Source organism: Dermacentor albipictus, chromosome 9 (assembly GCF_038994185.2).
Source record: "Dermacentor albipictus isolate Rhodes 1998 colony chromosome 9, USDA_Dalb.pri_finalv2, whole genome shotgun sequence".
NCBI lineage: Eukaryota > Metazoa > Arthropoda > Arachnida > Ixodida > Ixodidae > Dermacentor > Dermacentor albipictus.
The window spans coordinates 37,334,084-37,348,375 of record NC_091829.1 but is presented as its reverse complement, the minus strand read 5'-3'; the positions used below and the strand labels follow the sequence as shown (position 1 = coordinate 37,348,375).

Below are 14,292 nucleotides of genomic sequence, written 5' to 3'. Positions count from 1 at the left end.
GCACACGCCTCGTGATGCGCTTGCGCTAATGCGCCTGAAGGTTTTGCCACTACCGGTGCCGGTCAGGCAACACAGTTGGCATGCAGCTTATCCTCGGCGTTGGCGCCAGCGATGTAACGTGCATGGTGTACGTGTTCCGTTATAGAATAGACGCTGAGGAATCCTGACCGGATGTAAAATGGAAGTTTACATTGTTGTGCTCTGACGCCGTGCTAATGGTGTCAAGATGCTAATGGCTTTCTACAGGAAAACGCTATTCTGTACGAATACCCATATCGTCTGATGGCTGTTGGTATCGGGTAATCACAATTACACACGTCGCTCGTTGGCGTGCGGCCAGTTGATCAGACGTAGACCGCACCGCAGGCGCAAAGATAGCTCGCCAAAGAAACACTCGTGAATTCAGTGAACCCGGAACACCCAACAGGCGGCACTGGAGCAACACTGTCGTTCGAAAAAAAAGAGCCGAAAGTTGGGTAACTTGGTGTATACAGATCCATCGTGGTGATGGGATGTGCATACATGAAGCCATCTTTTTAAAGCTTATTTATTTGGGTCGTCTTTATAAAGTCTTTTTGTTGCGAGTAGCGTGGTTCCCTTGTTCAAACGTTTTTGCATGGCTAAGGCTTTCCTTGTTAGACCATTGTTGATCACTTTCAGTGTCCATCTTCTGGTTTCCATTTTTCCCCTCTTCTTCTTTTTTCTCCTTTTATTCCCTTTACCCCTTTTCCCAACACAGGGCAGCCAGCCGGTACTTACACTGACTAAGCTCCCTGTCTTTCTTCGCCTTTGTCTCCTCCTCCTCCTCCTCCTCCTTCAGTATCCATCTTCCTGTAAACCCTTTGTCGTGTAGCTGCGCATAGTTCTCTAAAGCTGAGTGTATGCGAGACGCATTCTACGCATAGCACACTATAGAGATTATGTCGTGCGAACGAGGACAACACTGCAACGAAGAAGAGGATATGTATATATATATATATATATATATATATATATATATATATATATATATATATATATATATATATATATATATATGGTGTTGTCCTTATTGGCGCGACAATATGTATTGCAGTTAAGTATTAAGCAACCAGCGCAGCACCACACGTTGTTAATAATAATAATATTTGGGGTTTTACGTGCCAAAACCACTTTCTGATTATGAGGCACGCCGTAGTGGAGGACTCCGGAAATTTAGACCACCTGGGGTTCTTTAACGTGCACCTAAAGTTATTAGCGCGCTATATAGCACATCTGCTTAGTACGAAGTGGTGCAGCAAGCGTGCCCGGTTATTAGCGCCATGCCTCGATTATGCTCGAGAGTTCACAAACTCCTCAAAATAGTAGTCGTAAACGTAATCAAATTTGTGCACGATGTTCGTTCATGTCTCAAAAAAAAAGAGCAACGCAGCGGCAGCTGGCGGTGTGTTCCAAAGTACGCAGACGGAAGCAAACGAAATGAGTCCTAAATGGGTCAGCTTTGTTTGCTGGAACCAGTGGTAACAGTGCCCCAGGTTTTCTTTTTCTGCACGAAATTATCATAAATGATTATAAATTATTATAAATTCATTACTCATATGCCTTGGTGGCTCTGTGCCTGTGTCATTTTGCTGCTGAGCAGGAAGTCGCAAGTTCGACTCCCGGTCACGTGGGCCCCATTCCGACGGGGACGGATTGCAAGAAAGCTCGTGCACTGCCCTCTGGATGCACCTTGAACAAGCTCAGGTGGCCAGAAATTATCCGGAGCCTTCCAACACATAGTTCTGTAGAACAGAGGAATTCCTTTGCCCCAAGATACTCTTGAAGATAACGACTTTGTAGCTGCACTGGAACCGTCCACTTTTGCAGTTTGAGTCTTCATGTGTTGCTGACGTGACATTTCGATTGCTACTGGTAATATTTCTGTTTTAATCACTTGTAGTCATATGTGGTGTAACACCTCTTGCTTGGGCCAATTTATGGCCTGCAGTATTCCGAAATAAATAAAGGTAGATAAAGGTATTCAACTCATTGCTACGCAGAGATGTTGTCTATGGTTCTTCGGTTTGGAAGAAGGTTTGAAAACTTTGGCCGACGGGCTTCAAGCCTTATATGAGGATTCATGATTTGATAATCTCGGTGTAAAAAATGTTAGTGGCCTGATTTTTATGATTAACTCTCATGAAACTACGAATAATGTTATTTCATCCCTTAAAGAAAATTTAGAGTTCATTTTGTAAGTTGCCCTGTATATGAGAGTAGAATAAATAAATATACAAAAATACGATTCAATGACTTGCACTTGGATAAACTGTGTTCGTCATAGATGTGGTTATCTTTTCTAATTTCACTCGCAGTCAAATGATAATCAGTGCCGGATGTGTTTTTACCTGTAATTTTGATGACACAGGCAATGATGACGTGAAATATAACTGGTAGCATTAGATGTAGTAAACATTCGGCGCTATGTTCATTAGATTTAAAAACGAACGTTTTAATTCTGAAAAACAGCAGGGCCGAAATTTTCGGCAGTGCGAAGGTCGCCCAGTCAATAAAGAAATACGAACGCTGGTCATGAGGCATGGGCGTGCTACAATCGAGAGGACTATGCGCCGGGTTCAGAATATTTAGCTGCGTTTCTTTATTGCTATCAGTGAAACGTCACATTTAGGTTTGTTTTCGTTCAATTGCAGCAACCTCGCCTTCATCAAGGTGTCGCACAGAAGACAGCAAAGGTGAGCTTTTTGCATAATTTAAGGCGGTTGCAGTTTTGCTCCCACCTTCACAAACGTGCATCGTCTCGATTGTACTCCTCCACTCGACCGTCTGGAGCACATCGCCACCCCTTGGCTGTAAAATGCCGCTGCGCAACTCAGTAATGTGTCTCGGGTATTGCCTATACGACGAGGAGTCGCTCCAAAAAGCGCACCTTCACTTTTAAGCTCGAACGGACGGCGAGGAGCGTAGTGACCTTTGCAGTCGCGCGGTGGCGCTACCAACCACTTTCTCATAAAACACCTTCAACTTCGTAAAGAAGCGACACTCTCCTCCTCCGCCTTCACTCCTCCTCGTTTTTCCTCTCTTTCACGCTCCCTCCTCGACCGTGGCGCCGCCTACACTGCTCGAGCGTAGCAACGGCGCCAACATGCGCTCTTCGCCACTCCGTAGACGCTTCTCGAGCTAAAGTGGCGCTTATGAACTGTGCGAGGGCCCACGTGATGCCATTAGGCCAATAGCGACGCGGTGTCGGCCTCGGCCAGAGCACACGAGGAGGAGGCGGCATTCTTCAAAGCGTGGCACTACATTACGAAGCTTAAGGGACTTTACTTTCTCAGACGCTTTAGCAGGCTGTGCTACAAATGAACTTGGTATGTGCCATTTTTCAATGAACATCTCGCCAACTTCGCTCACTGGGTAGGCGCCACTGGATATATATGCGGCAAGCGAGGGATCAATCCTTTGCATTCTCGGGCATGGGCGCGCCGCGCTCCTCGTCTCGGAGGACACGCGCGGACTTATCGGCATCGCCACTTGATGGCGCAGCGTGTTCAGATAGAAGGGCGAAGGAGGAACCCGGTTACGTGGGAGACACATGGTGCGATTTTCCGTGCGATCTGTCGTACGGCGCGTCGTGTGCGACTTGCCGCATGCGGCGATTCGGGACACATGGTACGAATGAGCGAGCGGCGGGTAGCTCCGCCCAGAACCGGCGCCCCTGCGTGGAAGTTCGGAATGCTGCATAACTTCGGACAGAAAGTGAAAGCAAACGTATTTGCACCGCTCTCTTGTTTGAAACAAACGATGACAATATAAACACGCCTATGGAAGCACTGTAGACGTGTTTCCGCAAGGCCGCGTTAGCAGTAACGGCTTCGTTGACAGCCACCGATGGCTATATAGGAGCCGGCAGGCATAGCTCGCTCGGCCATCGAATCCGACACCGGTGGCGCTTGTGACACGATCGCTTGCAGCTCGTATAACGAAGCGCCACAACATGTACACAGTTATCTCACGCTTAAATTGCAGCATATTTTATTTCATTGGCGCCGACGGAAGCGAACGAGCATGCCAGGCGAGATTGCGATCGCTGGGAGACGGAGTAGGCCTAGCTCGCCGGCCGTCTATCCGAGGCCGAGGGCCCATACCGATGCGTCCGCAGCTCGTAATAAAGCGCCTAAATTCGTCAGCACAATCAATGTCTGAACATTTATGTTTCTCTTAAGTGAAAATACGGTTATTTTCCTCGGTGCCGTTAGTAGCGATGAGTAAACACGCCAGTCAGGCGAGCCTCTTCGTATAGACGATTGCTGGCGCGTCTGCGCTGACCGCGTCCCATTAGAAATCACGCCAACGATTTACTATATCGCACAACGTTTTATAACATGCACTCTTTCGAGGCCACTTTATTCTGTAAGTTATTTCGTGTCAGAAACAAATTGCCACTTATTTATGTACCGCCGTCAGCGGCGAAAGAGGCCTTCGTTTCGACCAGGGAGAAAAAAAAAAACAGACACGATCGGAGCGGCGAGGCGCTCGCTCGCCGGCTCCGCCCCGTCGGGTCTATGACGTGGCCGTGACGTTCGCGCTACCGGCGCTGTCATTGGCTGCGGTCGCCGACCGATGCGGCAGTCGCACGACAATATTCAGCAAGTTGGTCGCATGCGCGGCGTGCGATCCGACGCCGCATGCGGTGGATTCTGTTGGGAAACCGTTGAGTGCGGCAGCCGATGCGAATGGTCGTACGACCGATCGCACGGAAAATCGCATCATGTGTCTCCCGCATTACCCGCACGACGCGTTCCCAAGCGTTCGTACGCACCGGCGCGCCATGCAATTTGGAGGCCACTCGCAGGCTTTGCAGTGGCGCGCGTCATACATAACTTGTTTCGACGGTGGCAATACGTTGTGTCGCCTATATTGATTCGGTGTTAAACGAATTGATGTCGACATTCATTGTGAGTTAGGTTCTGCCTAAGGTTTTCATGCCGTTATAAATTTTAGATACTTGCCCCCTTTGCCGAAGTCACGAGGGCGAGAGGAAGGAAGGAAGGGACTGGATCGTCGCAGGCATATCTAACCCTGTCTTTTTTTTGTCATGGTCACGCTGTGTAAAACGTTCGCGATACAGTCGTGGGATGCAGTCGGGCGACTGCATTCGTTGATACTCAAGATGGCTGCGGCCAGTTATACGATCATAAACGCTACCCACGGCGAAGCTGTTCGTTTGTGATTAAAAGGAAATCCTTCGGCCACATCCTTGTCTCCGGACGTGGTTCGAGCCATGCGACTTGAAACTACATATACATCTTACGGCTGCAGGTCAGGGGACGGTTCCATATCATGTTTCTCAGCCGACGGAAAGTTTTTCTAATTAGTCTTGTCACCTTTCTCTCCCTTGTGCTTTTCTTTCCTCAATATATTTCTTTATGAAAGGCTGCACGTAGGTACAGCTACATACACGCCGGCAGTATTCTCTGAGCTTCACTGAAGAGCTTTCTCTCTCTTTTCCCTGTTACCAAATCTTGATGAAGAGTATTCGCACGCCATATATTACTACAAGTATACACAACCGTTTTATAAGTGATTTCACTCCGTAATCAGCCGAATGGATAGTAGACGAGAAAACGTAATTTCGTTTGCGATCGCCATGTGTTATAACTACAGCGCGACGGCAGTTCTTGTGAGTAATCGCATTTGTGCAGCTCGGCTCAGGTGCGATGAGGCAGTTAAAAGCGCGATAGGACTTCCTACAAACATTTTTTTTTTTTTACATCTGGGAGCTCTGGTGCAGTGATCGTTCAGCCATCATGTGAAGGATGGGCATTCTACCAGGATTTGTTTAAGCTTTGGGCTTGTGGTTTCAAGCGTTCTTGGGGCGTCATTCATTACGCTTCGTCTTTCTAAATTTCGGGGCGATAATTCCTTTCCCAGCACAGCAAGTCAGTCAGTGAGGCGCCGCACAGAGATGTGTGTTCACTGTGAATTGTTCCACTTCATAACGCAGTACCTTGTTGATGTTGGCCAACGTGCAAAGTCCGCAAAGGCTTCCGGATCCACGAGAACGAAAATGAGGCAAATGCGTGTAAGTGTTTTGCAAAGTGCCGGAACCTGGTGGAGTTGCTGTTTGCTAGGGTACTTCTCGTTGAACGTGGTTGTGCCTTCAGCAAATTATTCGTGCGTAGCTATAATCACTAAACTAGCGGATGTAGACTGAGTACGCGGGAGACTCAGTTAACCGGGAACATTCAATATCGGTGGTTTTTAGCGCATATAGCAAATAGTAACGCCATTTGGGACAATGGCGAAGACAGAATGGCTTTAAGTTGTGCGGCCAGATTGCTCGTTTGGCGTACAATAAACCTGGAATACCTGTTATACGTAATATCAGTGAACCAGTAGTCTTACAAATTGATGTGCGGGGTCACTACACCGAAAATGGCAGAAATGCGGCGTGAATTGCTGGTGTAGACATTTAGAAGAAACGAGGGCTACTTTCTGCTGTCCCAACGGCGTCTGCAGTTCACTCTCAAACGAGCCTGATAGTTTTACTGCTCGAGAACTGGGTGCATCGGCGCCTTAGTGCAACGGGCTGTTATGTATACAAGAGCAAGCGAAAGCGTAATTTTTATATAATAGAACATACGACTGATATCGCATTCAGTAGGAATTTGCGTGTGACCGTCGATAAATTGAATATTTGAAATCGCCTAGGCGGGGGTGGGGTGGGGGAGGGGGTTCCAAGGCGTGGCATGCATACGCCATTGAAAGAAACTGAAGATGTACGCGTAACGCTTCGGGAATGACCTAGTGCGTTTTTACAATCAGAGTACCTAAATCTACGTTTATTGTACAATCAGCTACGCTACGCTTGTCTTCTTCTTTTCTTTTTTTTTTTTGTCTTAGAGAGAATTGACTCACCGTCTCATGTGGGTGTAGACATTACCAGAAACAAACTGTGTTTTCGCAGTGGCTAACGTGGACCATCGAACTTCTCGTTGAACTTGGTTGTACCTTCAGCAAATTATTCGTGCGTAGGTATAATCACTAAACTAGCGGATGCATACTGAGCACGCGGGAGACTTAGTTAACCGGGAGCATTGAATATCGGTGGTTTTTAGCGGATATATTTTTTTAGCTCTTTTATGTCCGCGCACTTTTCTGGTGTTTGCTGGTATCCCGAGCGATGGACCCCCTTCCCGGAGATAGTGCCATATTTATTCCTCAACCACGCACATTAGGATAACCTGTTCTTGGGCTAGTTGGTCAGTACTTGACGGAGCCACTGTAGCGCAAATAAAAAAAAACGAACAGAAAGAACACTAGACAGGGCGCCACCCGCGGTGTCCGCTCATGTGTGCCTTCTGTTAGGTTATTACTTGCGCTACCATGGTTTCATCAGGTGCATTATTGTTTACTGCTTAGCGGATGACCAGTTGAGCATAAGGAAGTTGACGAGCGTGTCAATTTTCCTGGCTGTCCGCACTTATTATGCAGTTTTATAGGCCAATTGGAGAAGCGATCTCCCCTACAAACGAAATGGGTTGAAAGTATGTACTTACGGGCCTGGAAAACTGAAAAATCTCGAAAGAATCGTTGGATCAAAGGCGGAACGTTTCCTGTGCAGAGCGAAGCGCAGTTTAGAACGCGAGGGGTAGCTCGCCCGTAAACGCGAAGCGGTACAACGTCGACACGCAATGAAGAGCTTTAGAGAGTCCGCAAACTTCTTAACCGTAAACCGGATAACCGGGTTACCAGAGCCGTGTACGGAAGTAGCAAGGATAGACATCTAGTGACGATTTTTCTAAATATAATGCGTTTCAATTATTTTTTTTATCGCGTAAGTGTTATCGTCTAAGGAAAGTGGTGAAGCTACTGTAGATTTACGATTACGTCGTTACCGACCCTTTACACCAGCAGTTGAGTGGAATGTATAAGTAATTGCAGTATTAGCTCTTTATGCTCTCTCGTTAGACTCTGCGTCACCAGATGTCGTTACCTCCTTTGTTGCGGCCATACACCTCTCCGCTAACTCGGCAAACGTGAGCATCTTTACGGATAAAGTAAAACTGTCCAACGAACGTATAGCAGTGGAAGCTAACCGCGTCGTTTAAGTGTGCAAAGAAGTGTTTAGATAAATGCTTTCAGCGGTAACAGTTCGATTCTGTGTGGAGTGCGCGCGCGGTAGATTCGTGTCTCTGGGACGTGTCTGCACATAGGCTGCTTCGATTGTGCAGTCGCGGACTGTCCGCAAACCGTCCGGCTATTCCTCTCTGACTAGCTCTAGCCGAAGTGTACGTCACGCTCACGTTACCTAGCTGCCGGGTACTGTTCGAAGTTTCACCCCCAAAAGCGTAGTGAACGGAAGTCACTCTCCTGGCTGCTGCCGTCGTCTGCTCGCATCGCCATTCCATTCACAGCCAGCATGCCACTACACCTCAGCTAATTCATTAGCGTGGCCTCCGAGATCGTGCACGATCTCGGAGGCCAGGTCGCCGACACCACTACAAAGCCAATTGGTGGAGAGGCGAAAGGTTACGTTGAGCAAGGCGTTTGTTGTACTACGTGAAACAACCCCGTTGGAACGCTGCATGCAATGCACTGCTGCGTTGATGTTGCGTTCGAGCGTTGCCTAGGCTAAACCGCGACCGAACTGGCCTCCGCGTGCGATCCCGCCTTGCGGCATTCGCAAGGGGAACGTCTGCCACCGGCGACAGCCGCTCTCTGGGAGCGCTGTGGGCGAACCTTTGTTAGAAAACCTACGTGCAAGCTCTGTTAGCGCTTGCATGTAGGATCCCTAATTTTTCTCGCTAGCTGCGAGCGCGATCGCAGGCCCAGCTCTGCGGAAAGATAAGTCGAGCTGCGAATAATAATAATAATAATAATAATAATAATAATAATAATAATAATAATAATAATAATAATAATAATAACATGCAGGGCCGCGTTTGACTGCACGAAATATTAGTGATGCCCGCATTTTTGTTCTGTACATATGTTTGTCGTAAAAAACACGAGTAACAAAAAAGAAAAGCTCATCGTTTCGGGAAGACATAGAAAAAGACAATTCATTTACAAGTGCTTGTTAACCGGTAATATAGCCGATACACTGCAGAACAATTAGAGATAATCTTAAAACCAGTGTCACACTGATAAGCAACAATGGTATAGGGCACTTACAATTGACTTTCTTGAAGGTGCGTTTCATATCCTCGTGTGGCTGCCCTATATACGAAGATGAGAGATGAGCCCTTCGTGCAGCTTTGGAGCAGTTAGACGAGCCTTATTCTCTTTCAATCCGCTTTCCCGCTTCCCCAGTGCAGGCTTGCCTGCCAGGCTCAGCCTGGTTAACCTCCCTACCTATCCCTTATTATTTATGTCTCTATCTCACGCACCATTAAACCGATTACCACAGCCTGTGGGATTCGTATACGTATACCTGTATATTGAATAGTTTTCTTGCCAAGAGCTGATAGAAATGGCAAATACAGATTGCGTACATTCATTTCTGTCGCCTAGCTGTAAGGAATATAAAGGCTCTCTGCTTTAAGGCGAAATAGCATCAATCGGTTGCGACGTTTAAATCAGCGATCTGATTTGTCGATTTCGTCTGTAGTGCAATTAAAACCAAACCCGTGTTGTTTACACGGTCGAACAATATGAGTCTACTAACTGAATATATCGTTCTCATACTGAAATACTAATTATGTCTATTTAATTTTGATGGGCGAGGTGTACGTCCTTACATAACATTGTAAGCATGAGATGTCAAGTATGAAATGTTCTTAGCTCCCGTTGTCGGGGACATTCGAGTGACCTTGAGCCAAAAGGCAGAGCCGTTATCCGGGCAGCCAGACGAGAACATCCGGGCATTGTTCCGAGAACAAAATGAGGTGATCCGTGCAGCCAGTCAAAACTCAAGAAAATGCTTTCTCTGCCCCCCCCCCCTCCAACCTTTTGTACAAGACCGCATTGCATACGGAAGTTAAAAAAAAATATTGCTTCCGAGTTCTTCCCAATGTTTGTTACGATATCACAATGTCACTCAAGCTGCAACTTCTAGTATGCTGATGTTTTTTTTTTGTCATTTCCAATAGCGACGTTCATAAGGCAGATACAGTGAACCATACACTTGATTGTCATATTTCGGCGCTGAGACAGGGTTGACTGTGCTCTTTTCAACGCCAGCGGTCCGTGAGTTCCGCGGCGAGGGTTTTTGCGCCGCCTCCTTCGAGAGATGGCGCCACGGTGCGTGAGCAGGCCGGCAGCGTACGGTCCGCTCGGTTGGTTGTGAGATGGCTGTGAGTAATCGTCGTAATTACTCTAACCAATCTGCTTTGCGGGTAGCCATTTCATGCTTACGTCTACTTTCGATTACAGGAGAGCCAGCATTTTCTGTTCTGTTTTTGCAACTGCTTGTAAAAGCGCGATAATAGAGTTTCTGTGTAGCATGAGAATGTTCAGTATTTTCGCGGCATATGTAATTACGACAACTTAGCTCCGTAACATGAAGAAAAGGGTCCCGTGGTCAACGACTGCACCCGGACTTTTACACTGGCAAATAATATTTGTAAATGAAGCCGACGTGCTATCGCGCTCAACATGAGTTGCAACATTGCTTCAACCCGTCAGTTCTTTCAACAATGAAGGTCACAGGTGTGATGTTTCTTGTAAGCAGGGTGCTACTAGTAACCGGAAATGTGTCCAGCGATTATTTTTTTAGAGCGACAGCGGCTCAGAAATTTCACTGATCAGAGAAGCATCGCTGAATTGTTTTGTTTATTAAGTAACAAGCAGGGAGGATAGAGCGTCCCCATTAGATTATATGGCAGTCGGGGAACGTAACATGACGTCACGGATCGAAGTGCACCGGCCTAGGGCTATCTAGGAGGCGCTGGCCAAGCATGTCAACGCGCTCGCTTGCCTGTGAGGAGTTCATAACTCGAAGAACCGCTCATCGGCGTTCAATTGGACATTAGTGCTTTTATTCGCACCTCATAAGAAGTGCTTAGGGGTGCGATCTTGTACGCGTTCCAAAATAGAACGGAGGCGGTCCGTTCTACCGAGCCGCACATGGTTGGTCAGTTTGAACGGTGAAGAACGCCATGACGTCAATTGTGAAGTGATATCTGCTGTCAATCATTCCGCGTTGTCTGCTATCGGACAAACGCAACGGAACGGACCGCCAATTTCGCGACGGAAAGAACGGACCGCCTCCGTTCGAGTTTGGAACGCGTACAAGATCGCACCCTAGGTGTCCTAGGATTTTTTTAAAACCTTGGCTAAAGTTCGCTGGGACAGCCGGTATACAGTGCACGGGTATATTGTTTCGCTCGCGCGATCACAGCAGCGAGAGTGCGGCCCCGAGCAACTTCCGGTCACAGGCCTTATCAGTCTACCGTGACAGAAAACAAAGCGTGTTTTTAAGCTCTTCCACTGTGCGGAAAGTCTATTTTTAAGTTTTTAGATAAAAGACATGCGTATTACGTCTTAATATTAATGCATAAAATTTTTAGTATAAGTTACGGCAACTTTGACTTGTAAAATTGGCGTTATGTACAGAGGAAAAGTGTTGAAATCTTGGGGGCTTAGATTTTAACGCGAGCCTGATACTCGCCATCGACGGCTATGCCTTCCTTTCTCGCTAAAATTGGCGGGCTACGTCAGTACGCAAAACCGGAAGCCGTCCAGGGCCTAAGCGAGACCGATGAGAGAGAGCGAGATAGAGTGTCGAAAGGAAGATGCGCTCTTTTCTACAGTCCAGCCCCTGTGGCTCAGCGCCCTGATTGTTGGGGCTTGAAGTTCGGTGCCAGATTGGGTAAGGAGAATGAGCTCGTGTCAGCAGCAGCTGGTAAGTTTAGGAGTACAAATCCTGATTTATTTAATGTTTGTACACGTTCCACGGGTGCACCAGTAAAATAGATCGGCCTTCTGGACAAGTTGTATCTTATACGTTTCAAGGTACGAGACTACCGCAACGGGTAAAAAGAAATATTTTAAGAAGAACTTCACGAGAAACCGGAGCTTCGACGGAGGTTGCTCAGGATAGCTTGCGCTCATCAGTTTTGAGGGGATCGCCGAGCTTAATCCGTCAATGAAAACATGCAATACCTACTTCTGGCGTTCACGGCGATCAAACAACTTAGCGCGGAAAGAATGAACACAAATATTAATTAACATACTTATCTCGCATTACATTACGTAGCGCTTACGCACGTACTTGGCACACCAACTAAAATGCGCGTTTTAAAGTTGGCACAACGTAACGTAAGACGACATCGAGTTGCAAGTTTGCCATTAGCGAGGGTGTAAAACTAATAGTTGCGTGCTTCTGTTTTGCCGGCCTACCGTGGTTCGCCGTTGTCAGTTTACCAGCGGTGACGAATACAGGAACCTTGAGAGGCTATATACGCCGGTTCATACTAAGCGTGCAGTGCCGTGGAAGCTGCGCAAGAAGCTCGGTTTCGAAATGTACAACTCTGCGAGTTCCGTCGGCAAGCTTATAGCGGGTGCACAGGCTCGCACGAGCCCAGCGCAACCACCCTGCGTGTGATGCTGCCGCGACGAAATGAATAATAATAATAATAATATTTGGGGTTTTACGTGCCAAAACCACTTTCTGATTATGAGGCACGCCGTAGTGGAGGACTCCGGAAATTTTGACCACCTGGGGTTCTTTAACGTGCACCTAAATCTAAGCACACGGGTGTTTTCGCATTTCGCCCCCATCGAAATGCGGCCGCCGTGGCCGGGATTCGATCCCGCGACCTCGTGCTCAGCAGCCCAACACCATAGCCACTGAGCAACCACGGCGGGTGCGACGAAATGAAATACCCGAGAACGAAAAGCAAAGTGATCAAGAGTAGTTGCACAACACAGTCTGTACATTTTTCAGGTTTTAAACATTTACATTTCATGATGCGAACCTAAGTACTTCAAGAAGCCTTGCTAACCTCCACAGCATCACACGCTGTGTATGAAACACAGCATATTGTCTGTGTAAACAGCAAAGGTGGTCTTATGCCATATGCACCCGCAGCGATATTTCAGGTAAAACACTGCGTGACAACGTTGGATATGTGCTCCAGCAAGCTTCCGCTATGGTCTCATTGCAGTCGAATTTGCCAAAGTAGCTATCGGCATACTTGAACGTCTGCTCAGGATCCGAACTCCTCTACTGCGTCAGCAGCAGGCTCTCACAGCGAGACATCGTCTTCGTCTCAAAAACCGAGAACTTCTTCCTTGCGGTGTTCACAGCGTCGTCCGTGTGACAACATTGCTGTTTTCTGCTTCCGAAGTATATACGTGCTCCTTGTAGCCGCTATGCACTCTCAATCAGCGTGGTGCGAGCTAAGTCCTCGCTGTCGTTGTCATCATCATGATGATTGTCATTATCATTGTGTGTTTACGTCTACTGCTGGATGAACGCGTTACCTCCAGTTACCCAGTTATATCCAGTTACCCGCCTTGCGCCAGCTGACCCCCTTCCTGTATGCTTGCAAATTTCCTATTTCCATTCGCAGTAACTCTGCAGTCTTCAACCGCGCTTCTTTTCTCTCGGCGCCCATACTCTAGCTCTAATAAGAACACCGGTTATCTGCTCTGCGCATGACATTACGTGCCCAAACTCAATTTCTTTATCTTAATTCCAACCATAGAACATCGACTACCCCGTTTGCTCTCTGATATCTACCGCTGTTTTACTGTATGTTTAGGTTACACTTATTCATTTCTCATACAAATTACCAAGCGCCGAAGCTGCGTGATGTCGTAGCGGTCAGCGCGTGTGCCTCTCAACTGCGCGGAGGAGGGAAGTAAGCTAGGAGAGAGCGTTACGTCACGCAGCCAGCCTTGGCTAGCGAACTCTCTCTGGAATCCATTCCCTTCACTTTTTCTCTATCGCAGTGTCAGCACAGCACGTGACCCTATCGGACTAGGCGTACTGACCGAGAATATTCGCTTGTCGATAGCTTTTCTTTCAACGACGCGTACTTCGGCTGCCCTGCGCCGTAGCTCTTCCTGCAGATCGGGCACACTGAAACCTACCGCGCGCTCTGACGTGAGGATCACGTGCTTCGCTGACTCGTTTCCCTTCAGTCATGTTGAATGCTACCTCCTTGTTCTTTCTTTCCTCCATGTTTAACTCCACAATGTGCATTGGCATGAACGCAACAATTCACAAGATTACGTATGTGCGCAGATATCAGTCGTCCTGTTCAGATATAGAAAACTGTGTATTTGCCTGAAGGTTATGAACTGGCATAAGGTGCCTCAGAAATGCTGGCCAGCGTTTCGATGCCGATAGGTCCTCCCATC

The 14,292-nt window shown here is 47.4% G+C and overlaps 1 protein-coding gene across 4 annotated transcripts in view; it reads left to right on the top strand.

The window, feature by feature from the left end:
* The window catches only part of LOC135906461 (uncharacterized), a 541,800-nt gene that overhangs the window by 311,779 nt on the left and 215,729 nt on the right, over window positions 1-14,292 (top strand). For 3 of the 4 annotated variants that reach the window (XM_065437842.2, XM_065437841.1, XM_065437844.1), the window contains one exon: window positions 2,673-2,714. The exons of the other annotated variant lie outside the window; for it this stretch is intronic. The gene's annotated coding sequence lies outside the window, so the exon portion shown is untranslated. The remainder of the gene's footprint in view (window positions 1-2,672; window positions 2,715-14,292) is intronic. 4 annotated transcript variants of the gene reach the window in all.